Source organism: Equus asinus, chromosome 28, assembly GCF_041296235.1.
Source record: "Equus asinus isolate D_3611 breed Donkey chromosome 28, EquAss-T2T_v2, whole genome shotgun sequence".
NCBI classification, from domain to species: Eukaryota; Metazoa; Chordata; class Mammalia; order Perissodactyla; family Equidae; genus Equus; species Equus asinus.
Genome location: NC_091817.1, coordinates 35,274,555 through 35,298,913, shown reverse-complemented (window position 1 = coordinate 35,298,913; position 24,359 = coordinate 35,274,555). Strand labels below are relative to the sequence as shown.

Here is a 24,359-nt window from a genome sequence, read left to right as displayed (position 1 = left end):
ATTTGGCTCTGAGAAGAATGGTGGCTTTCTTTCATGAAGAAAAACAGGGGAAGAGAAGTAATTCCTAAATGCTATCATCAGAGGTTCCAAGGGCAGCATGCCTACTCACGAGGTCATTTAATGTCCCCGGGGAGGGGGCTAAAGGGTCTGTTGTCAGCTGTATGGAAGGGTTTCAGGCTCCCCTGAAATAGAAATACAGTATCCTTAGTTAACGGGGATACACCAATTCATTAGGCAAGCAAAAAATGGCAAATTTTACCCTCAGTTTGCAGTTCCATGCCCCAGGGGGAGAAGAATGTAACTGTATTCGCCTGCGGTTCTTGTTAATCTGTGCACACTCATCTGGGTGTGTATCATGTAACACGTCTTCTTATCGTAAGCAGTTCCAAAATGCTTAATGTGAGCTTCCTTATTAGCAGCAAGTGGGTCTGTTGAAGCTTAAGAAAGCCATTTAATAAAAATAAAGCCACTCAAATGAACATGGAGTGAAAAAAAATTTAGATTGATGGAGCTAGGTTGGTCACTGTAATTACGGAAGGTGTATCATTTCCTTAGCTCTCTTTGCATTAAGTGTATGCCATACATTTATCAGACATAATTAGCACTTCAGGTGACAATGATTTGATTTCTTCCCTTGTAATAAAAGCTCTCTGTGTTGGCATATACATTCAGAATAGGAAATTGAACACTGTTGCTGTTTATTCCCCTGAGGCAAAATTTAGGACAAACGGGAAAATATGAAGAGGGCTTACAGAACAGCCCTTTGTGAATTTTGCAAACAGAAAAAGAAAATAGTTCAATAAAAGCTTTTAAGGATCACAGTCAAATGCACGCTTTTTGAAAGCAAAGGATATCTATGGAACGTTTCTCTACTTTTAAAGTCAGCATTTAACTTTCCTTTAGATGTGAACAAACCCACACTAAATTGATTCACAGGCACAACTGCAAACCTGGACACATTTAAATGACTGTGTCCACACCAGAAAAGTATTCGTTGCTGCCTTCTCTGAGGGAACAGAAGAGAACTATTTTAAAAATTATTTCAAATAAATATTGATCCTTCTATTTCCTTGACTGCTACAATTAAGAATCATGTTAACCCACTCTTCTGTGGATTAAAGTATTTATATAAACGTTAAGAAGTTTCTTATAAGGGAAAAAGGAGAAACTGAGATGCAAGTTGCTGATCTATCGCATATGGCTCATAACGGATGCTACATCCTCTTGAAATTGGTAGCCCCACCAAAAATGCTGTGAAAACTTATGCTTTTGCATTTAAATCTTCTTGAATTTTCTTCTGTTTTCCATCAAAAACAAAACGTGACAGTTGGATTGGTTAATTCCTTTGATTCCATAAATTAACCAGGAATTTAGTCACAGGTAATGATTGTTAAATATTTATAAAGTAAACCTAATCTTATTGATTAACTTAATGCAAACCTCTCCACTTAAACTGAACTTGCTAACTTTCTGCTTAATCCTCAAATTTGTTCTCCTAAATGCTGGTACACAGATAGATGCTAATACGTTAGAGAGTGACTTGCATGCTACCCTCTATTCCAACGATTCTGAAATCTCACAATATTGCAGAGGTAGAGTGTGTGAGAGATGCTCAAACTGCACAAAATCACACCTTATCTAAGAATCTTTATTTTTTATTTTCTTAAACTTGTATGAACCTCTTACTGAACTAAATAAGAATAGCTTTAACGAATATGTTGTGCTGGTTTTTATGTGAGTTCCTATTTAAGAAAAGTAATAAACCAGAAACACACAATAAAAACCTTTGAAAAATTAGTACGGAGAGAGTACGTTGTAGCAAAAACATACTTTGCTTCTATTGTAGAAAATAATAGAAAAACAATGAGGTGACTGTTTAGAGATTTTCAGAGTTAACTTACTATAATTTAGAAACATGTAAGCATGAAAGAAGTTCAACACTTGCATGCATCCTAGTTTCCTAAGCACAGGTTTGAATAAAGGATGTCTGAGACTTCAGTAATGGTTTCAAAATACAATTTCTCTTAGCTGATTTTTAACTCAAGCCAAGTGGAGTTTAAGGCCACACAAAGAAGTACTAGTTATGTATTCTCCTTAATAGTTGTATATTATTTTGTTTTTTCAACATAAGAGAGATTTACTTTAGAAACTCAGATCTGATTTCTGTGGCTTTGCACCTGTAGCCTAGGTTTTTTTTGAGTATAGACACAAGGGACCAGAAATAAAAAGGAAGGAATGAATCACGTTACAGGAGAATTTGGGGTTACCAGGCTAGGCTTGACAGAATGCGGCTGCAGGTTATGGCCATGTTCACTCTTCTGATCTTGTGTTCTTATGTGAAAGAGCCGTATTAAACTCCCCAAATTACAAGGTGATAGAATCACATGTTAAAGAAATAACACTTGTTAAAACCAACTAGTTACTAAATAGGTTTACAACTGGTTATTGTTAGCACTTTTGTTCAAATGCAAAGCCTTTGCCTTCTTCCAGATGGTTTTTTCCTTTTGCTTTTTACGCATAATTTTCTATCAGTGACGTGAAAATTTTTCCCTCTCATGTGAAAATATTAAGCAGCTATGACCGATGATCATGAAGTCCCCTATTATTTCTCATTAGATGGCTATCTTTTATCTCTACAACACATATGCACATGTATACATGACACACGTATGCAATGTCAGAAAGCACTTTCGATTTTTCTCCTCTGCTCCCTGAGGATGATGTAGGGAACCTTATGTCAAAAACCCTCACTTTAGAACAATAAATAAATAAACCAGCCACAGCCATCCTGAGGCTGGCCAACTCTAGCATAAGTAATTCAAGAGGCTGAGAGATGCCAGATAAATTTGATTACTATAAAAGATGGGAATATGTTTCTTTCCTTTGAGAATTCACAAAAAGGGGTCAAAAACAAAGCAATGCTGAAAGCGAACAATTTCATTTCGCCTGCAATTCAAGGCGAAAATTCAAAGGCAATTTTGCAGGAACATTTTATCACAATTTTATAGACCCTCATTTCCTGCACACATCACAATCTTTAATTTCTGAAAGAGGAAAGGAAGAAAGGGGGAAGTTGATGGGGGAGGGTGAGGAGGCTGAGACCAACCGTGAGGGGTTTTTTCTTCTTCTTCTTTAAGATATAAATGCAGATATTTATAAAGCAGTGAGAGATTTGTAAATCTTTCTTCAAAGCTGAACCTACCGCTGGGATGGTGATTTGCTAAAAGCTGCTATAGGCATACTCCAAAACTCAGCAGGGCCATCCCTCCCCTTCCAAAATAAAAAATAAAAGAAGCAGGGGGAGAAAAAGCCACTCTGATTAGTAGCGTCTCAACAGACAGAAGAGTTTGAGAAAACTGTTTCATTTTGCACCTTCTCCTTGAATCATATATTTTTTTATTTTCCAAATACACAAAAAGAAAATTGAAAGCTCAATACTCGGCTTCCCATCTTCTTGTCTAATTGACTCTCCTTGACACCGCTTGAAAGTGGCAGGTCATTTCTCAAAGACAAGCTGTTAGGTGGTCCTTTGGAAGGTCACAATCCAAGGACAAATGCACCAGGCACCCATCCAAAGGGCACCTTGACCACTGCCACTCCCAGCCTGCAGGTCTTGTCTGGTGTAATGAACCGCGTGGTTGGTTAGCCGGGAGCACAAAGATCTGGTTTCTAGTTCCAATCTTGTTAATAACCTCATGTGTGATCTCAGAGGAAAGCCACAAAGTCTATTTCCTACTGGGGATGATAAATAAAAGTCGTACTGACTTCCCAGGGTAGTAAGGACAGCAGAAAACAACAAAGAGAAAGCTTTGCTCATTTTGAATATTGATGCATTCCCCAAGACCCAGAAGTGTCTGGGACAGAGGAGGTGCTGAGTAAATATTTGTTAACAAAAGAATGAATACAGTTTGGAAAGCATAAGCCGTGGAAATCAGAGTAAAACTCTACGAGTGGATGCCATGGTGAAACCAATGATGGAGAGTGCCATGATCCTGCTATCTTTAAGAGGGCACTGGGCTTCCTTCAGGATGTGGTAGGCATTTCTTCTCATTGGGGAAATTAACCTCTACGCACTGTACACACCTCCCACCCCAACCTCACGCCCCCATCACTTATCATCTGGACTCAAAAGACTCAAAGGCCGCAGAGCCTAGTGGGACTGCAGGGAACGCAGCCCGTTTGGAAATGTGGCGTCGTGAGTTTACATTTTTATCTAAATAGATGCATTGTTTCCAGAGAGAACTGGATATAAAATAATTTTACATTGGGAAGAAAAAGTGGTTTAAAAAAAGGAAAAGAAAAAAAATAGGAGAAAAAGAAAATTGTTTTGCAAGTCACCGTTTTCCAAACTGAACCAGGCACTGCTGCCAACTGGGAGGGAACATAACTTTACCAAACAGTGTTGCTGATCTTCTTCTGCATGTCTGGCACCCATGTTTCCTAGGGGGAACTTCTGGGGATGTCCTGGCACTGTTCAGGGCTGACCTAAATTCCCATTAAGAACGAAGAACTGTGGTAAATGGAGGAACTAGATTTTGACAACTGCATCAATGTGTAATAAAAAAATCCAAGATGGTTTAATTTCAAAGTTAAAGTCTCTCTGTATAGCACAGTGGTATGCATAGTATATATATAGTATATGTAAGTGCTATGTATAGTATATATAAGTTCTATCTAATGGCCACATAGTTACATCCTTGTAGAAACCTGCTTTTTAAAATGTTAGTCCCTGATTCAGAGATTACAATTGGTTAAAAAAAAATCAATCAACATCCACAAATAACAACAGATCTATCCTGAAATTTGAAATCTCATTGTATATGCCACCTTGGACTTTCCATCCCAAGAAGCAATCACATTTATTCACATGTCAAGAGACCACCCACCAACTACATACTCAGTGCTACTCACATATCAACTAAGATGAGATACAGCACCAACTTTACAAAACACTCATTTGAAGGAAATGCCACCTGGTTACATCCCAGCCAAAATAAATAGGCAACTACACAAATCATGTACAAAAGAGAAAATTATAACAAAGCATTCAGATACACCAAAACCAAAAATTTTTGTAATGGCAGTAACTTCGCTTTTCCTTACCAATAATATTTTGCAGGTAGATGATACTTAATTAAGCTATTTTACTCTGTATTTATTTTATTTAATCTAAAATATAGAATGGTATAGACACGTAGTCAGTAACACAACTGGGGCCTATTACGGATGGCAAGTGCCCTGCATTTATTCAACAAATATTTCACTAGTGCCTTCTTTCTGCCAAGGATACCACAGTGAATAAGAGAAGCATGGTCCCAAAAAGCTTATAGTTTAATGTAGGAGATGAATAAATAAGTAATTAATTAAATATAGTGTGACAAATGTAATGAAAGGGGACATGAGTGCTTGGGGACCATTGAGGAAATTATCTCTCAGATCATCATTGTACTTGCTCACTTTTGAGAAGCGAAGCTGAGACTCAGAAAGAGGGCAGTAAGTTGCCAACATGATACAGAGAGATTTTTCTAGCAAAGTGAAGGATATGGAAGCGGGAATGTGACCCAGCAAAATGGATTAATTTCAGAATTTCTACTTTACCAAGAGGATCCACCTGAAATCCATTTTAGAAGCAAACGAGATACAAACAACCTCTTAAACCATAGATAAATAGAGGAATAATTGGGCATCATTGAAGAACAAATGATTTTTTATTGTACCACATAGCAAGTTTTGTGATTTTTCTTCAATAACATTTAAGTAGCCTGAGTGGAAGCTTGGAGACAGTGGACTCTCGGAGAGCATACTCATATCTGGAAAAGGTGATGTGCAGATTGGTTTAAAGGATTCAAATCTTCACATCTTATAAGGCCTATAGGTTGTTACTCATACAGCAAAGAAGTTATGTGGGATTCCATCGTGTCATGCCCACATCTCGAAAGAGCCACCCAGTCATATATGAAATAACCAATCTTTCTAAAATAGTGCTTCTTTATTTACATATGAAATACTTGTGTTTCATAGAGAGCTCTTAGCATTAAACATTAGGTCTTTGAGCATCTCCACCAAAATTCTAAGAGAGTTTTAAAAATTTCTTCAAAGGATAACGGAAGTTTATAAACGAAACCTCTTAAGGTGGAGAAGATGTTACCATGTAAAGCATTGAAGATTCTACCACAGGGCACCAATGTGAAGTGAAAACGTCAGATCTGTAATCACACCACTGGCCACTTCTTTTTAAAGTCAGGCTTACTAAAGTATAATTTACATGAAATAAAATCTACCATTTTTAGTGTACAGTTTTGTGAGTCTTGTCAAATGCATAGTCAGGTAACCACCACCACAACCAGGATACTGAGAAGTTCCATCACTTCCTCAAAATCCCTTTGTACTTTTAGTCAACCCTCCCCCTCACCCCCCCCCCCCCAGTCCTTGGTAACCACTGATTTAGACCTATAGTTTTGTCTTTTCCAGAATGCAATAGAGTGGAATTCCACGGAATCAGCAACACAGAGATTTTTTGAGTCTGCTTCCTTCACTTAGCATAACGCATTTGAAACCCATCCATGTTGTTTCGTGCATCAGTAGTTCATTCCTTTTTATTGCTGAGTTGTATTCCATTGTGTGGATATACCACTGTTGTTAAAGGACATTTGGAATGTTTCCAAGTTTAGGCAATTATTAATAAAGCCACTATAAACTTTCACAGACAGGTTTTTGTGTGAACATAACTTTTCGTTTCTCTTGGGCAAATCTCTAGGAGTGGGTTTTTTGGGTCAGATGGTACATGTATATTGACTTTATAAGAAGCTGCTAAACTGTTTTCCAAAGCGGCTGTACCATTTTGCATTCTACCAGCATGTATGACAGTTCCGTCACTTATTTAACGTAAAAAGCTAAAGAACTGCTAAGGATGAGTTTAAGGTGTTTAAGAAAATACTGGGCCCTGATATTTGGACCCATGAGAATCTTTTAAAGGAGGACATCAAAAGGAAGGATGGCAATCAGGGAATGAAAGATTAGCACTAAATTTAGTTCCACATGATATGGACTGATCCAACACTTAATTTCATTAGTGATTCTTCAGGTGAGAATCTATTTTAGGAGTCACAAACCTGTTACACTGAAGCTTTGTCATTACTGAATGGCACTCTTGCCTCAGCATGCACTACTTGGTAACTCCCTGCTCCCTCACTTCTACTTCCCTTGTCCAAATCTCAGGAATCCTGAAGACCTCATTCAAATACCACCTCCTCTTGAAGCACTCTGGGTAACAATAACCAATTCCTTCTGTGAATTCCTACAGCCCTTATAACTCCTCGTAAGGCATAACTTCATTACATATCCCACAGCCAGCCCTGGTGGTCTAGTGGTTAAGATTCGTGCTCTCACTGCTGTGACCTGGGTTCATTTCCCGATCAGGGAACCACACCACTCATCTGTTGGTCATCATACTGTGGCAGCTGTGTGTTGCCGAAAGCTATGTCACTGGTATTTCAAATACTAGCAGGGTCACCCATGATAGACAGGTTTCAAAGGAGCTTCTAGACTAGACAGACTAGGAAAAAGGACCTGACCACCCACTTCCAAAAAATTGGTCATGCAAATCCTATGAACAGCAGCAGAGCAGAAGAGCATTGTCTTATATAGAGCCAAAAGATGAGAGGATGGTGCAAAAAGATTGGGCAGCGTTCTGCTCTGCTCTGCTCTACAGAGGGTGGATAGGAGTTGGAGTTGACTCGATGGCACCACAAAAAATATATCCCACAGCTTATGTTGTATTAATAACATGTATGTTCATTTTTCCTCCTTGAGAATCATAAGCTTCCTATATTAGGGCTGCCAAGAGAGATTGACTTATCTGTACCACCCTCTAAGCTGGTCTATGTATGCCAGACTATTTTGTGGTACAAGTGTCCATTAGGTTCAAGGTCAAATGTGCTAACCACCATAAATATCCAGGAAGACAAAAAAATGTATGCTCCAGAGTTAATTCATATCCACCTGGATAGTCAATCATTGTAAGCTGCTTATGTTTAAATATTCCACTGTGGATCTGGCTTAACTGAATTCAACTGGAGAAAACTACTTCATCTCTAGAAAATCATCTAAAGGGAATTAGAGGATGCCACTGCACACTGTTAGTTGGTCCTCCAACCAACCAAGAGACTCAGGAAAGCTCATCTGTTTTAACAAGAAAAGAAGTATCCATCATAAGAAGCCAACTACTTAAACAGGGTTAAGGGAAGACCAATGGGGAGAAATAATTCCATGGATTAAGAGTCACACAAAAATCTTAACTTGAAGGCCTGAATGCTAAGAAAGTGAAGAACATATAGTCTATATGTTTTACCTGCTTTTCCTCCTCACTAGGTCTAGAAAAAGACATCTATTAACTACTTTCACTTTAGTTTCAACTGAGCTTGCTTCCTGGTCTCTCACATGCCAACTCAGTGCTACTGAGATCATGGCAGCGTTATTGGGAAATGTCATAGCTGAAACCCAAACAGCTTTGCTGGAGTTTTTTTTAAATCTCAGAAAATCACCTGTTATACTTTTATTTAAAACTGTGATCTTGAGCTAAGCTGTTGTACTTGACTGTGTCCTTTTAACCTAGGGAACTCGCTGCCAAAAAATATTATTGAGGCCAACAGCTTAATAAGTTTTATAGAAGATTAAATATTTATATGAATAAAAATAGCACCTGCAGTGACACCAGGAAGGATAAAATTACAAGGGCTATGAAATCTTCATGCTTCAGGGCATAAATTGCTTACCAGCTGGAGGAGGTGGCTGTCCTCACGGAACAACACTGCACTGCGAAATATGTCTTCCTGAGAAGGATCTCAATGCTGACCACTTTCAGGACCAAAGGCTATAGCAGAAGGACCATTAAGCTCTTGGTATGCACCCAGCCCAAGGTTGTACAGGAATTTAGAAAATGAACATGATGCTATACTAATCTAAAATATGAAAACAATCATGCAAGAGAGAGGCCAACAACTCCGTTCAAGCTGAATGGGAGTAAGATGGAATAAAATTATAAAATATGAAAGGGCTCAAGAGAAGGAATTGTTCCTAATTTTGACAGCCATTATGGAATCTTTGCAGTAAAGAACTGAGGATGCCAAATCTTAAAGCCAGTTAAGACTAAATAGGAAAGGAAGTAATCAGTCAACTACTTAGGCTAAATCTTTTCTTTCTTTAATATTTTCCCCAAAGTAGAAACGGAACATGAAGATTATCAATAAGACCTTGTTCTTCTAACCTTGCTAGAGCAAAGGCCACCATTTGAATAGAGTGGAAAATAACAGGGGGAAAATGAAATAAGGAGAAAAATCAGGAAAACCTAACAAAATATGTGCACCATTTTTTAGATGCCAGATTTCACTTCTCCCAACACCAACCATACAGTGGCATTTGCAAATGACTCCTTTTTCCCTCACGGGTTACAGTAATAATAGTAAATATCCATCAATCCATTTTATAAATGAAATATTCAACAAAGTAAAGAGTAGCATCCAGCCAGGCAAAGAATGCTGATAAGGTTAATAAGTTGTTAGTTTTATTGGAAATTCGTTTGACTTTGCAAGTTTAGATAACCCAATGTGCACAAACATTCTACAGTTACTAATAAGACTTGAGGTTCAGTTGCATAATTAGTTGCTTCCTATGGAAGGATTATTTACGAAACAGCGATGGGCTCCAGCAAGATGCTCTTGTGCAAAATAGTGTATGGAGTGCATGATGGGTGGCCCTCAGGATGACTAAATGAACAAAAGACTCCTGTGGATTTTAATAACACTGATCCACTTATAAATCATAAATCAAATGGGAACCCTCTTGCAGTTCGAAGATTTCCAAGATTTCTGGGGAGAATGCTCCAGCAAAGCAGCATGTTATTTGCCAGGATTAACCATATTTGCTCACATTCTTTTAGAAATAGTGTTTTGCACTCTCAGACAGGTGCTGGCAGGGACTAGTAAAAGTGTCACAATGGGAAAGGTGAGGAGAAGGGGGCAGGGCCTGTGATGGGGTCTTTTAGAATCCAGAGTTCGGCACAGAGATAGCCAAAGCTGAGAGGAGCAGAGAAATGCAGGCTGGTAAAGATGAGAAGTCATAACCTAAGCCAGAGAGACAAATAAATGGCTGGTATCAACAGGAGCCGTTTCTTATTATTTTTAGAAATCCTTTAATTTAATGCATATTTTCTTTGCTGAAAAGGAAATAGTGATATTAACAAATTGGTTTTATTTCTAACCTGGCAGGCTGCCTGCAGTGAAATGTAAATACATGTACATGGGAGCCGGGATTAGCATTTACTGAAGAAAAGGAGTAGTCAATATTTTAATGAGGAAGTCTAAGAAAGCAATTGCATGAAACACACTCCGATGTCACAGGGGAGCTTTTTAAGTTAAGCCAACTAGTTCCAAATTACTACTTTTCTCAGCTTTCCTTTAAGGGAAGTTTAGACTTAACTTGAAAAAAAATACAACTGTGGCATTTAGTCTTAAATATCATAAAATAGCTGTAATATTCATCTCTATAAATACATACATTAACCTATATACATATCTCTCATTATATATATATAGAAAAAGAATGTCTGACATGCCATTCTTCAGTTAAATGGCCCATTTAACAGTGTCATCCTTCTGCTTTTTTCAAAGACAGAAATACTAGGTGGAGAAAATTGATATTATCCAAGAATGGGCGATAGATTTGAGGAAAAAATGCTTGCTAGGAAATACGGGGAGCCAAAAGAAATAAACATCAATAATAGTTTAAGAACAGAGTCATGTATATAAGATGGGTTTGGATAGCAGATAAAAACTATTAGAAAAACACTTATCTATCGTATGTCTAATGTGGCACCCCAGAAGGCATATTTCCATCTTAGAATCTGATTTTATCAAGAGTTAGAAAAAGAGAAAGGAACAAGAACATTCTGGGAATAAGGTGAACGTGGTAAATCTAGGAGATAAATGAAAAACCTAAAATATCACCGATATCTCAGAAAAGATTATTCTTGCTTAAATGAAATCAAATTATTCTAAGTGTAAAAGACTTCTGTTTTAACATTTCTGAACTTCAGGGTATCCGATAGGACTAACTACTTTAACAACACACATTAAAACAGTATTTCCTATATGTTCATGAGTGCTATCAAGAACATTTTATGTCTGACAAATATTTAAGTATCTTATGCTCTTAAATTGGCCAAATTTTACCTGTCCTTCAAAACTTAATATCAACATCAAATAATAAAGATTAGAGCAGCAATTAATGAAATAGAAAATAAACATGTCAGAAATTGATCAACAAAGCCAAAAGTTATTTTTGAAAAGAATAATAAAATTGATAAACACTTAATGAGATAGAATAAAAAAGGAGAGAAGGTATATATGATCAGTACTTAGATTCTGCAGACATTAAAATGATCATAAGACCTTATAATCATTTACAATTTACACATTTATAGCTATATATTTTTATGAATATGAGGTATCTGTATATCCAAAAGAAACTGTTCACATGAAGACTAGGAAAAATACACCAAAAGCAACATTAAGTTTTTTAGACAAAGACCTTGTTTTTAATTTGATTAATAGATTTAAAAAACAGGATGCATTCCCACAAAGCCCTCCTATACAGTAGAGATGAGCAAAATACATTTACATGCCACAACATAAATGGATTTTGGAAACATAACACCGAGTGAAAATCTGTCACTTGCCTGAGTCTACACTCATTGTGATACAATTTACACTCAAAAATTTTTAAAACTCTAAACAATATATTGTTCAATTCAACATGCAGTCCTCCCTGGGTGTCTGCAGGGGATTGGTTCCGGCACCACCTCCCTGCCCATATCAAAATCCGCAGAAGCGAAAGACCCTTAGTCAGCCCTTCATATGGGCTAGTTCCTCAACCTCAGATCATAAACACAGTACACAATCCTTTGTTTGATTCAAAGGTTGAATTTGCAGATCGTAGATACAGAGGGCTGACTGTATAACTTAAACAAAAGCGTTTTTTGAAAGGCAAGGGAGTAGGGAGCACAATATTTCAAATAGTGTTCATCTCTTGTGGGAAGGATACAGGGTAAGGACTAGGGAAGGTGCCCACAGGTAGATGCCAGGGCCCTACTAATGTTCCCCACAGTCTGCCCCACTAGAGTCTCCCCGCACCCTGCCCCCACACATTGTCACTGGCTCATAGCTGTGGTCCTTTCCCTAAGGAGCTTTTCTGGTCAGAGACAAGAGATGAAAGAAAAGACCTCTCTGATGGAGCAGTGGAACTCTGCTTGATGTGTCCTTCTCTGAATTTTTTTTCCTCCTCCTTTGCAAGCTCCCAATTGCCATGTCTCCAAATGCTCACGTTTTTCCTATTTGAAAGCAAGAGAGAGTAAAGGAAACTGCCTCCCCATTGAGTCATAAAATAAGCCCCATTCAAGTCGCCCTGTCTCCATTTACTGGCTAGGTGTCTTGGGCAAGTCCGTGAATCTCTTTGAGTCTAATTTACTCACCTGTAAAGATGGAGACACCTGTCCTGCCCTTATCTGAGCATCGCTGGTAGGACTCCATAGGTGTAAGTATTCTTAAGCTGGGTCTTAAGTTTATGGCTATTCATTTCATGATTATGTTTTATAACTTACACATATCTTACACATCTTATTTGTATGCATAGAATATTACTAATAAAAATGGTTGCAAAAAAAATTATAAAACCATACACACAGGGCAGACAGGAAGAGACCGTATGTTTCTCCTTAGGTCAAATGACCCCTCCTACCCCCATCACCAACAAGTAAGAGACTCCTCAGGGCCTCATAGTCTGCAGACCTAGGAGGTAAGAAGACTAGCAACTGGCTCTATACCAGCCAAGAGTTGTTTTATAAGGAGCTGGAATATTTTTCCACAAAAATCTATCCACTAACCCACCTGCCATCCATTCAGAGACACTAAATACAGAAAGAAAGAAAAAAAAAAGAAGGGTGGGGCAGTATGGCATATCCCTGGGACATACTACCTGCAAATTGAAGTACTGAAGTTGGGGCAGAACACAGAGAATAGGAGTGCATGCTGGGAAACTGAGATTCTTATGTATTCCATTTGAACAGAGATCTTGATTTTCAGGGTTTAGATCTCTACATGATGCTCCCTGAAAACTTGTAATTGAACTAGGAGATATGCACATTAATACATCCTCTATATATAGATCCAAGAAGGAAATCTGACCATTGCACAAGAGGCCATATATAAGAGCAAATCCCTAAGTCTGTTGACGAACACAGAACAAAGTATCTACAATAGACGAGTGCAGAAGAAGGGAGCAAAAGCATCCCACAGACTCAGAGGAAGATCACTGCCTCTAAAAATGTTATACTGGAGGAAATCAGAAGACTTACCCAACTGTAAATTCCTCGAGGGCAGGGGCCCAGTCTTGTTTACTACTGTGTTTTTAGCATTAAAGCAGTACTCGGCACAAAGTAAACATATAATGGCTATTTTTTAGATAAATTAAACCATTTAGCATCTACAATATAGAGCAAAATAGAACTCATTGTAAAAGGTATAGAAAACTATAAGGAGAAATAAAATATGAAAAAGTAACAGAATGAAAAAAGAAAGATGAATGAGATGAGACAAGAATATATGTAACCAAAAATGCACTGGCAAAATACAAATCTACATTAAAGGTAGTAAATATCAGGAAAACATAGAAAGAGCACACTGTAACATTTCAAGGGGGATTACAAATCAATTGGAAGAGACCAAACCCACACTGTATGGTTAAATTAATTTCCAATTTAATTGGCCAAGAGAGCAACATAGTCAGGAAAAGATATGACTCAGCATGAATTCCCTTGGTTTCCAGGGTCCCTAAAGTGAATATAGTGAATTGTAAAGATGGCCTTAAATTTGCCCACTCCCTGTATCCATGCCATTGCAATATGACATGACAGTTCCTCCCATTAAGAGCTAGAGTCTTGGGGCTGGCCCCGTGGCATAGTGGTTAAGTCCAGCACACTCAGCTTTGGCAGCCCGGGTTCGTGGATTTGGATCCTGGGCGGTGACATACACTACTTGTCAAGTCATGCTGTGGCAGCAACCCACATACAAAATAGAGGGAGATTGGCACAGATGTTAGCTCAGGGCTAATCTTCCTCAAGTAACAAAAGTGGAAGATTAGCAATAGATGTTAGTTCAGAGTGAATCTTCCTCACAAAAAGAAAACAAAAAAAGGAGCTAGAGTCTATTTCTCCAGGTCTTGAATCTGGGACGCTCAGCTGACTTCCTTTAGCCAATGGAGCCTTAGCAACGTGACGCAATCAGAGGCTTGAAAAGTGCTGGTGCATCAGGGTTTGCTCTCACTTGTTGCTGTAGAAACTCTCAGACATGTGGTTCCAACACCAGACACATGCACAAGGCCATCAGGACCACTTCTAGTTGACCCACCAGCTGACTGCAGTGACATGACTGTGCACAGGTGAGACTTAAAGAGCCCAGCCCTAACTACTGACCAAGAGAATCATGAGCTAATATATGATTGCTGCTTTGAGCCACTAAATTTAGGGGTGGTTTGTTACGCAGCAAAAGCTAGCTGACATAGAGGCAGTCAGCTGTCAGTGATACTCTCCGCCCAAGAGGGGATCTTTGGATGTAAGCTCAGTCCTAGCTGCACCTCCTCCTCCTTATACTCGGATTTAATCATCACTTGGGAAGAACTTGAACAAGTGATGTGCTAAGAGGGAATGTTTCAGACTTATGAGACTTTGCTAGTTCTCAAGCCAAAGACAGTTCCATTCAAGTTATATCCTGGTGAGAAGGAAGAGAGGGGGATGAGGGAAGCAAAGTCAGTGCCCAGGTAACCTTGACCAGGTTAGCCTGGAAGGACAGCCTTCAGCTCTATGGGTTTCCTGGAAAGCCCATTTCCCAAAACTTCCTTAAAAAGCAGAGGAAGAAATAAGATGAAAATTATTACAGAGGAAAAAGTAGATATGAAGGTCAGAGATGGGGTTTACCATTCATCACCCATCTATCCATTAAATATATTTATTGACTGTCTAGAATGTTCCAGGCTCTGGACCTGTATACCCAGGTAGAGAGCAGTGAACAGAACTGGGATGGTTCCTGCCTTCACAGAACTTACTGTCTCAACGTCTAGATCACTGGAGTTCCTGAAAAGACCAGGATAAATGGGACAAAACTAGCAATTTAAGCTATAATAGACGAAAACACTCATCAACTGAAAAAATTCCAGTGACTACAGATGAAAAGGATGATTATTATCAAGGCAAACCCATACCCAGCTGCATCCTATCAAAATTGTTGAGTTACAAGAATAAAGTCTCACAAACATCCAGCATCCAGGCACAGAAAAACAATACACGACACACTCACACCCTAATTATCCACAATTAAAAAAAAAAAGCCTTTCCTTAGACTTCTCCTATGAGGTGGAAATCAATATAACAAAATTACAGAATTTTGAGGGGAAATGGTGCAACTTGAGAATTGTATACCTAAACAAAGAACAGAAAAATGTCATCACAAATGTCTGAACTCAGAAAACATACCAACCATGCATCCTGCTTAAAAAATTATCTAAAACCATACTTAAACTTACTGAGAGATTAAGAAAAATTAAGAGGTCTAAAATAAGATATAATGATCTTATTGGGAATAGTGAAACCAGTTAAATATAGAAATAACAAAATAATTATAGCGAATCTATTTTAAAAGCTAAATAGAAATCATAAACATTATTCATGAAAAATAAGGCATATGTTGTAAGAATAATGATATTTTAAAATAGCACTTTTTCGGGGTCAGCCCCGTGGCCGAGTGGTTAATTTCGTGTGCTCCACTTTGGTGGCCCAGGGTTTCGCCAGTTCGAATCCTGGGCAAGGACATGGCACTGCTCACCAAGCCATGCTGAGTCGGCATCCCACATGCCACAACTAGAAGGACCCACAACTAAAAAATACACAGCTATGTACTGGAGGGCTTTGGGAGAAAAAAGGAAAAAATAAAATCTTTAAAATAGCCCTTTTTCTAAAACCTCAGATTGTATTAACAAAGGCCAAAATACAGGGCTGGGGGAGAACAGTGATATGTGTGGGGGTGGGAAGTGTCTACATTCTTCCATTTAACTAGAAGATGTAAAAATGCTGTTTGCTTTTAAATGTAACAGAGACTATAGATTAAGGAATGCTTTTGAGAAACTTAAATGAAAAATTGAATTTAATACCAAACATATAGTCTATGAAACATTAACAAAGAATGGGATAGTCTATATGCCCAAAGAGAGAGAAGGATAGAAAAAAAGTACAAGAATCAAAAAGAAAACATAATGAAAGAAGTAAGGCTAATATTTTGTTTACAGCAATATTTGTAAATGGTTTAAACCTCTTTCAGAAGATAAAAAGTAGACGACTGAGTCACCAAACAAAATCCAATCATGTACTTATGACAAGAGATACACCTAAGACAAATGAGTACAAAAAGGATGAGTAAAAAGATGAGCAAAGATATATTAAAGAGAAACAAATAAAAAGAAAGCAAAAGTTTTAATATTAATGCTAGGCAAATAAAAACTCAAAGCAAAACCCATTCAGCGTTCAGAGAGATTTCATATTAAGGGAGTACAATTCAACGCAAATATACAATGTTTATATGTCAAATAACACGGTACTGACTCACAGAATGCAAACTACTTCTATAAATAAGAGTTAAAGAATAATAAGAACAAATTAATAAAGGACTTCAACATCCCTCTGTTGGTCAAAGGAGACCAAAGAAAACAGAAAATGAACTACGATGTAGAAGAGATTGATAATATAATTAGTAAGATTAAATCTCTACTCTAAGTAAAATAACTTTCATTTCCAGTGCCCACGGACTCCTTCCCGAAGAACATCACATATACTCTTCTATAAGGATAATGTCAATAAAATTCAAGTAAACATCATAGTGGGTATATTTCAGAGACAACTAAATCCAACTAGAAATTAATAATAATAGATGAAATCTTAAAACTTTAAAATTTCAAATTACTCTTTTGAAAGAATTTTGGGACATAAAAGTTATCAAAATGTCACTTTAGCTTATTAAACAATGAATAATATAAGAATACAAAATATCAAAATTTATATGACACAGCTAAAATGGGAATCATAGCAAAATTCATAGTTTTAAATATTTTTATTAGTAAATAAATAAAAAAGATAAATGAACAAAGTATGCAACTTAAGAAGCTGGTAAGAAAACAGAAAAACTATGGAAATAGCAAGTAAATTCAATAGGTGGTTCTTCAAAACTACCTTTGGCAAAGCTAATTAAGAAAAAGACTCATATTAAGAATGAGAAAAGTGATTTAACAATAGATTTATAGGTTTAATGTTTAAATTGTAACAATATTTTGGATGCATCTATATTAACAACTTTAACTGCTAGATGAACTGATATTTCAATAGGGAAATAATAAATTAACAAAGTTGATTCAATAAGAGAGAGAAAAAACAACCTCAACAGGTCAATAATCTTAAAAGGAAATTAGACATTTCAAAGAATGTTCCCCCCAAAATGAGCCAGATGCAGACATTAATTCTATTACATCTAAAGAAGAGCGGGTCACTTTCTGCTATTTAAACTGTTCCAGAGCATAGTGTGAGCAGAAGAAAGCTAGGGAGGATGGCAAAATCTTGTTAGTCAATATTATGAAGCTACAATTACCACTGTTCAAGAAATTAACAAAAATGGCATAAATAGAGAATTTGCAGATATAACAGGCATTATATGCAGAAACTCTAAAATATTATCATAACTTAGGGAGGCTTCTTTCAGGTATGCAAGGATGAATGTATGTTAGAAAATCTACCAATAAATGGAAAGACACACTATGCTCTCCAATGGAATAACTCAATATCCCAGAGATGCCCATTGTACTCCAATCATTTGTAAATCCAATCCAATCATCATCAAAATCCGACATGGAAAAACAAAGAAAATAGCCAAGAAAATCTTAAAAAAGGAACAGAAGCAAGGTTGGCATTACCAAATAATTATCGAAATCACAAAAACCATATAAACATTGCAGCACTGATGTAGGAAATTTTTCACATTAGCAAAATTAGAAACAATCTACATATTTACTGTTCAATAGGAATGGGTAAAACTTTAAGCTACATCTACGTAACTGAATAGTACACAGTGATTAAAAGTTACATTGTAGAAGAACATGGAAAGATGTTCAAGTCTTATTGGTAATTGGGAATAAAACTTTACAAATAAGTTAGAATAATTTTTTGCTAAAAGAATGCAATCTAATCACAAAGGATAAAAATCTTAAAAGATATATATTAAATGTAAACAAAGGATATTTTTCCATAAAGGGATTAAATGGTTCCTAATTTTACTATTCAGGCTCTTCAATATTTCCAAATTTTTTCAAAACAAATATATTGCTATTGTTTTCATAAAAATATTATTTTTTAAAGGTCAAATCCTCTAAAATCTAGTAGTCTATTAATTAAAGTAAACTTAAATGTGGCTGAAATTCATTCAAAATACATATAAAGGAAATCAGTGCTCTGTGCCAATGGCAATCATCTGGATATGACTCACCAAAAAAATTACTATATGTCTGAAGGAAATATTAAAACAAATAGCCCAGCACTGCAGTGATTGCACAGAACTGTATATATTCGCTCTGCGCACTGGACAGGAATTTCTCATTTCATACATCATTTACAACTTGCTGCAGTGATTCTGCAAAATCAGTCCACACCATTAGCATGCACAAAGAGAAACGCCCAGTGTTCTCATGGTTGGAAAATTCAAGTGTTCTGGGCTCCGACGTGCACAAATATCCGCACTCCATCTAAGCAGATGTGACTCTGATAACCGGGATGAGGGCACCAGGTGACTAGGTGTCACAGATAGCAAGCAAATATCCAAGGTCAAGTACATCGACTTTTAAAAATCTATAGTCCAAGCTTGGCTTGTGCTCATAGATATACTTAATTTTAAAAACTACTTGAAATAAATGAAAACAAAATGGTGAAAGTCATAAGCAAATCCCTCCTGGGGGCTTATTTTTTTAATGGGAACCAGCTCTGATTTCTAAAATATTTTATCAAGGCATCTGAAAACAACCATCTGGTTTACTCAACACTTCATCAGATGAATGTCTGAAGCATTCACCTAAGTCCCTGCTCTTTCTTAACAGGGTTACTATTTTCAGATCACAGCATGGAGGAGTATATTTCCAAAGCAATACAAAATCTTGCCTTGTATACTTCAGACCAGAGAGAAAGACGTTTTGCTGGACAATGAACTGCTCCCAGAGTCAGAAGCATTCTGGGATAACAAAGAGGCTTAAGAATGGCAAATGTCAACTTGGTTCTGCTTCCAACATCCCTGACAATCAAACTCTCCTTCTCTTCCCTTTCTTTTTCTTTAAGAAAACTCAAACCACAGTTTTCTGGTGAGTGCATTTGCCGTATCCTCAAGTCTAGCTACAGCCATGGAAATGAATTCCAAGAAACATCCAGTGGATTCCAAACAACATCCTATGGATTTCTCTTATCACTGTGCTTCATTCATTTCTACAACAATGATGACCCAGAGTTAAGTTCAGTCTCAAGGAAAAATGTATATATGATCCACGCATAGGACACTCACCAAAATCAGCCATAATTAACCCTAAAATTATGAAAGCTCATAACTTATAATGACAAGATTATCCTTAGAAATTGCCAATTGTTCCTACCTACATACCAACAGAATCTTTAGCAAATGAATTCATTTTTCAGGACCAAAATTTAAGTAGTTGGTGAATACATTGTAGTGTGCAGAGGACATCAAAGCTCTAGTAACAAAAGTCAAATTCATGCCAGAATATCAGAAAAAATATATAGGAGTTTGGGAAGTAAAGCCATCAACACATACGTTGCTCATTTTTATGTCACACATATTCCAAATCATTAAGTCGAGGAAATCAGACAGGAGAACACCCCCCTTGCAGAAATCAACCTTCAAGCACTTTGAATAAGACAAAGCACTGTGAAGAAAGATTCCATCAGTAACTCTAGGCATCTCAATAGGATGTGTCTACATACCAATGTAAGAGTTCTTCTTTGATTTATTCTTCTTTTGGTCTCAGAAGAATTCAAGAAATTCAGAGGCCTGTAAATATGGAAAAAAAAGAGGTTTGGTTTAAGGAAAAGATCTAGAAAATAGCAATCAAAATGATCAAGGAGAATTGAGAGTGGTAATATGTATGCTCAGCTAAAAATGAGGCAGGCTGAGTGGGAAGTTGATAAAAATCTGCAAACCACAGAGGTCATGGCTAGAATGAACATTGACTTCTTCACCACATATCAAAGTGGAAGTACTGTTTCCAACTAAAAAAAAGCCTGTGAAGTATTATTCATTGCTCTGCCCTTCCAAAAAAGAGGTAGATGATGGTAATAGAAATTCATTTCACATTAAATACATAATAAATTACTAAGGATGGATATATCAATTTATTAGTACTTTAAGCACTTATTTAGGAAAAGACTGAAAGGAATTTATGATTTTCAATTTTTTTTTGAAGAAGAAGATAGCCCTGAGCTAACATCTGCCACCAAGCCTCCTCTTTTTTTGCTGAGGAAGACTGGCCCTGAGCTAACATCCGTGCCCATCTTCCTCTACTTTATATGTGGGACGTCTACCACAGCATGGCTTGACAAGTGGTGCCATGTCTGCACCCGGGATCTGAACCTGCGAACCCCAAGCTGCCAAAGCAAAATGTGCGAACTTAACCACTGCGCAACCCAGCCGGCCCCAAGGAATTTGTGATTTTCTCATAGATCTCCACCTGGGGAAAGTGTAAAGTAAGTGACAGTAAATTTCTTCTCCAAAAATAATTAGAGAAGAGTTTTAAGTTAAGGATGAAACTCAGTAGTAGGAGTATATTGTGTAAATTTGCCTAACCAGAACACATAATTTTTATATAGAAACAGCCAATCTAACACTAAAACTAAGTCTGTGCAAAAGATCTGAATGTACGTGAACCTTTGCCTCATTTGTGCTTCTGTGTGGGGATAAGTGCCTTACATATTGTGTGGAGACTAGCATGACTCAAGTATTGTCACCAGCATCATGCAAAGAGGATGACATAGGGCACAGGTGAAAGATATTGAATGCAAAGAGTGAGTGCCAAGGAAGAGATAAAAAGTCAGAAATCCAACAAGAATAGCAGAGGCAGAAAGTGACTAGAAAGGTTTTGGTAATGCTACACAATGTCAAACCGGAAGCAGACTGCCTCTCCGTGGATTTTCTGGTCTTATGGGAGACAGTAACCTATTATTTATTATTTATTTTAAGGTAGAGAAATGAAAGTTGAGATGGTCAAACATGGTAGAAAATGATTCCATAAGCATCTTGCCATTATTCCCAGACTAAAATGGATGCGTAAATTAGGAAAGCCCAGAAGAAAAAGATATTTTAATTGAAGACAACTGTTGTTTTAGAAGAGCAATATACAGTTATTGATCCAATTACTGGTTACTGTACAAACCGAATTTAAGAACCATTGTCCAAAATTAAGGTAGAGTGTCTCATCAAATGAATGAAGCAGGACTAGAGTAAATTTTAGAAGTAAAACATGAACCTTAAAAGGATTGTTTCATTAAAATTATAGTTACTGGAAACATGAGAAGATTAAGACTAGGAAGGGTGGAGCTAACCAAAAATGGGAAGAGAGAGAGAGAGCCAAGAGGTAGAGAATGAAATTTAATTCAGAACAGTCAGGAGTCTGAAGCAAGTTGAGCCTTGGGTTTTGGTTAATGTTTCTAAACCACTGTAAAGCTGAAAAAACCTTATGGAATATTATTTGGCCTTAAAAAAGAAGGAAATCCTGCCATTTGCAACAAGATTCATGAACCTGGACTACATTATGCTAAGTGAAATAAGCCAGCCACAGAGGACAAATACTACATGATTCCGCTTCTGTGAGATATATAGCACAGTCAAACTTAACAGAAGCAGAGAACAGGATGGTGGTTGCCAGGGACAGGGGAGAGGGGGAAAAGGGCAATTGTTTTTCAACGGGTATAAAGTTTCTGTTATGCAAGATGAACAAATTCCAGAGATCTGCTGTACAACCTAGTACCCATAGTTAACAATACAGTATTGTTACTGTGCACTTTAAAATATGGTAAGAGGATAGTTTTTGTTGGTTTTTTTTTTTTGAGGAAGACCAGCCCTGAGCTAACATCTGCCACCAATCCTCCTCTTTTTGCTGAGGAAGGCTGGCCCTGAGCTAACATCTGTGCCTATCTTCCTCTACTTTATATGTGAGACGCCTACCACAGCATGGCTTGCCAAGTGGTGTCATGTCGGCACCCGGGATCCGAACCGGCGATCCCTGGCCGCCAAAGCGGAATGCGTGCACTTAACTGCTGCGCCACCGGGCCAGCAAGAGGATAGATTTTATGTTAACTGTTCTTACAAACAAACAAAAACATGCAAAAGAACACAAGAAAATTATTGGAAGTGATGGATATGTACCTTGGTTGTAGTGATGGTATCACAGGTGTAAGCTATGTCCAAACTCTTCAAGATGCTATGTTAAACCTGTGCAATTTTTCGCGTATCAATAATACCTCAATAAAGCTTAAAAAAAAAAAAAAGGAAAAGACACACCTTGCTAAGTGCTAAACCTAGTTAGCATTGTCTAATGTAAGCACCCTCAGATAGGAGGTGCCTGATACCTGATCCTGTTCTCCAGATTTAATATCCGATGCTTCCCTCTGTTTATAAACTGTGCTCAAAATTAAGATTCTTAGTCATAAGGCCCACAGAACTGTTGCTTTAAATAAAGATTGCTCAAAATGCAGACAACCTTTAGAGAAAATTCAAATCTGCTTCATTGGGAATGGTCATAAAGAATGTCATCATCTACACAGTTCATAATTCATATATTGCACACCGATTTAAAGGAAAGGTAAATAAAAATTACATGAATTTTGGAAACAGACTATATTCTAGAGATTTCCAACATTATTATTTTCGCAGGTATCTTTTATTATAATTTTTGTCTAGTAAACAAATGTATTTATTAAAATGTTGTGGTCCCATTTTGAAACCATCAGTGATGTATAATAAGGGTGAATGTCCAATCTCATTAGACTTGTAGAATGTTAAGAATAGCCGACAGTCACTTCCTTCTCAGACTTCCAGAGGCTGAGCAGAGCGGGCAGCAGGGTGTGTGTATGTGTCTGTGTGTGGCCCAGGTAGACACCACTGATAAACAAGACCTAATCAGAGTCTTATGCCACTGTTACAACCTTTTGAAAATATGTAGATACAATCTAACTTAATAAGATAAACATGTCATTTTATTTTATTAAGTGACTTAGATTATACTCACATTGTCCCAGATTCTCTGGGTCATTTTACAACCCTCTACTAAAGCCAAAACTTGAAAATGACAATAGAGGTAATTATGCAACATGTTTCAGTGATTTTCTGACCCAACATCTCCCTTTGCAGCAAAGAAAGAAAGACAGCAGAATGCCATTAAGCCTCAGTATCTAGAGCAGAGGTGGCAAACTTTTTCTGCAAAGGGCCAGATAGTAAATATTTTCTTCTTTGTGGATCCTACAGTCTGTGCCACAACTCCTCGATTCTGTCCTTGTATCAGAAAAATAGCAGCTGTATTTGAATAGAATTTTATTTACAAAAAGAGGAGGTGGATCAAATTTGGCCCATGGCTGTAGTTTGTTGACCCCTGTTCTAGAGCTTTATTACTAGTAGTGATTATTTCTACTACATTTTGATATGGTTTATATATGTGTGAGCATGTGTGGAGACATAAACTTTGGAAGAGAATGATATGGGAACAAAATGAAAGTAAGGACAGGAAAATAAGATGAAGGCCAGTACAGTTACTAAATAGCTCTGAGCATCCTAGAAGCCAAAGCAAAGAGAACAACATGCACGCTGGGTTGTGGTAGCCAGAATAATGGCTCTCCAAAGATGTCTGTGTCCTACTCCCCGGAACCTATGAATACGTCAGGTTACATGGCAAGAGGGATAGAAGGCTGAAGATGGAATTAGGGTTGTTAGTCAGCTGACCTTAAAATAAGGAAATTATTCTGGGTTATCTGGGTAGGTCTCATGGAATCACAAGGGTCCTTTACATGTGGAAAAGGGAGACAGAAGAGCAAGAACTAGAAAGTTATAATTAGGACAAAGAATTAACTGGCTGTTGTTAGCTTTGAAGATGGACAGGGGCCATGTGTCAAGGAATGCAGGCAGCCTCTAGAGGCTAGAAAAGGCAAGAAAATGGATTCTCCTTAGAGT

At 37.3% G+C, this 24,359-nt stretch overlaps 1 long non-coding RNA gene across 2 annotated transcripts in view; it reads right to left on the bottom strand.

The window, feature by feature from the left end:
* LOC123281727 (uncharacterized) overlaps positions 1 to 24,359 on the bottom strand; it is a 689,591-nt gene that overhangs the window by 485,043 nt on the left and 180,189 nt on the right. For both annotated transcript variants that reach the window (XR_011499118.1, XR_006521407.2), the window contains exon 3: positions 20,126 to 20,192. This is a non-coding gene — a long non-coding RNA (uncharacterized lncRNA). The remainder of the gene's footprint in view (positions 1 to 20,125; positions 20,193 to 24,359) is intronic.